This window comes from Apteryx rowi, unplaced genomic scaffold (assembly GCF_003343035.1).
Source record: "Apteryx rowi isolate R43461 unplaced genomic scaffold, aptRow1 scaffold_1754, whole genome shotgun sequence".
NCBI classification, from domain to species: Eukaryota; Metazoa; Chordata; class Aves; order Apterygiformes; family Apterygidae; genus Apteryx; species Apteryx rowi.
In genome coordinates this window covers 1-2,724 of record NW_020448035.1, presented here as the reverse complement: position 1 = coordinate 2,724, position 2,724 = coordinate 1, and the positions used below count along the sequence as shown (strand labels likewise).

General features: G+C 47.3%; 1 protein-coding gene across 1 annotated transcript in view; it reads right to left on the bottom strand.

The window, feature by feature from the left end:
* LOC112963746 (natterin-3-like) overlaps nucleotides 1-931 on the bottom strand; it is a 15,470-nt gene extending 14,539 nt beyond the window's left edge. Inside the window, exon 1 of the mRNA XM_026061078.1 lies at nucleotides 850-931. The gene's annotated coding sequence lies outside the window, so the exon portion shown is untranslated. The remainder of the gene's footprint in view (nucleotides 1-849) is intronic.
* Nucleotides 932-2,724: the final 1,793 nt, after the last annotated feature.

Below are 2,724 nucleotides of genomic sequence, written 5' to 3'. Positions count from 1 at the left end.
CACAGGTCATCTCGATGTGTTTACAGCAACGGCTCTGATAGTTGGCAATGAGATGCTTTTCCCGACATCAGCCATACGGCTCCTTCAAAAAAGACGCATTTCCTCACGATGCTCTGCTCAGTTTGAGCTGGGCTTGAAAGAGAATTTGAAAGCAGCAGCTAGGAATAGAGAGGCCTGTGGCTAAAAAAGGTAAGTGCAGAGGGTTGGAGGGCTGAAACTGCTACCAACTCTTTGCATATATGGAAGAGGTCTGCCCTTGTGCTTCTCTCCCCTAGACAGAGCCAGTTGCCAGTTCCTCAATGAGAGGTGTTTGGCCAGTGTCACGGAGGAGCGATGCACTTCACTCGTAAGAGGGAAGCAGCACTATGTTTACTGCAGTAAGACAGTGACCTAACAAAGTTCAATCGTAAATAAGAATGATTTAACGAGGTTCGATTGGCAAGGTTCACTCAGTTATTTACTGCATGAAGGACAGGGTCAGATGCACGTGCAACGGAGACCCTCCCGTTGAGTCACGAGGTTCAGAAAGGACCCCCTTGCTTTCCAAACTCCTTTGGAGAGGAGCCTGGGTGCGGCTGGATCCAATCTTAGTCCCAGACTTGGTCAACGGTTCATGTCTAAAGGAGTATGTGTGAAGGGGACCCTCCCGTTGAGTCACGAGGTTCGGACTAGACCCCCTTGCTTTCCAAACTCCTCCTCAGAGGGGCCTGGGTGCGGCTGGATCTGATCCTAGTCTCAGACTTGGTCAACGGTTTATGTCTAAGGGATTATGTGCACAATTAATCAAAGACATAACTCAGCAAAGTTTTGTGAAGTTTGCAAAAGTTCAGCATGCTATTGATCACTTACCTTCAGTGACAGAGGATCTGTGGTGGGTACAGAATCTCTCAGCCTTGAAGAGTAACCTTGAGAGGCGTCCCTGCTCAAGAGGAGGTTCCGCAGTGCAGCCCGCTGCCATGCAGGAGAGCTCAATGGGCTCTGGGCTGCCCCCTATTTATCAGGGGCGAGATGATTGACTCATAGTCATATTTGCATGCTAGACGGGTCTTAGTTAGTGCATGCTCTATTAGCCCCTGTCTACGTGGCTGTTTACAGGGAGGTCGGGTTGAGAGGGAGAGAGCACATCAGGGTGGGGAAAAGAGCACATCGTCACAGCCAGACATAGCCATCTTGGCTTTTTTCATGGGCAGCATTACTCTCCTCTGCATCCCCCAGCTGCCTGCGTGGGCTTCCAGAAGTAACAAAGGAGTTTGGCTGTTGAGAAGGAAAGGGTGCTTTCTCGTGTGTCTCTGCTGAGTGATTTTGTGCATGTGAATGAAGGTGCCACTTTGCAGCAGACTGTGCACAACCTGGAGCAGCAGATGATGCATATGTGTATTAAGGATGGGCTGAGAGAGCACAGGTCTGCTGGGGTACCCCGTGGAGATTGCACTGGAAAAACAGAGCCACATGTGGGGCAGTCGGTGTCCATCTTCTGGGCAAGAAATGGGCACAGTTCTGAGCCTAATTGCAAGCCAAGACTAGGCAGCATGGATGAACAGAGAACTAAGGCACCAGTKTAAAACAGATAGTAAGCAGCCTGTGCTCAAAATGACGAGAAAGAAAAACTGAAAGCAATTGCGKGAGCTTTCATCAGAAATGGCCTTGACTTCTTATAGCTTCAGCTAGKGCAGAGAACTCCTATCTGATACCTAATCTTCCATGGAGGATTGCGAGYGCTTTTTCTTCTCATGTGTTGCTATATTGCATGTCCTTTTTCTCAAGGCAAAATAAACCACTGCCTGTTAGCCTGAATTCAGTCTGGTAAAATTCATGGTTAGGAATTGTTACTGTGACATTTGTCAAATAAAGAGAAATTGAGGCAGACTTTCCTAGCTCACTCTTTATCTATCTGAATTAGAGACATCTCAAGTTAGAGAGTGAATCCCACTCTCCATCCTGTGTTAATCACTGAAATCTCCCACATAGGATTCCCATCCTGCAGTTGGATTTTGATTCATTTCCTCTGACGCTGTTGTTCAGCAACCCTTGAGCTTTCTGAGAGGACTTGAGACCTCCTCACTCGGCTGGCAGGTGTGCCATAAGTCCTGTGTGAGACCTGGGCTCTTCTCGAGCATTGGCAGTCCTTGTGACAACACGTGSRAAGCCCTTGGGTCTCTGCAACACCTGTGTTTAGGGAAGTGTGTTTGMCCCAAAGTGTCTGCATCTCCCTATGAAATATTAAGGAGTTATGTGATGACTAGCTGAGGCACAGATGTCATTTCACAAAGGCAGGAGGCAGGGGACCAGTTTTCCCAGTGCATTTCCATCCTCACGATTCTGACATCATTTAAAAGTTCAAGTGGCAGGAAAAAGCTGAGTTCCAACACGATTCCTCTCCTGCCCAGTTTCTTCAGAGTAATTTCTGCTGGGGATTACTATATGCTGGCTAGACTTGTTGCTAGACAGATGCACTGCAGCTCTGAACACTGCCCCTTTTCCTCTAGCCTAAGGGATTTAATTCTCAAATTTGAGTTATAGCTGCACTCTTCCTAATTTCTTGAAATTCCCACCTCTGCATTTTCAGTTCTTAGCCTGTAGAAGTGCAGCTGAAACTTGCTTGCAGCTCTCTCCTAATCTTGGCAAACTTTATGGCACCACATTGCTTATCTCTTTGTGTTACAATGGTTCTCACCCTTGTTTACATTTTCCCCCTTACCCTGTAGCAGCAAGCAAAAAAAAAAA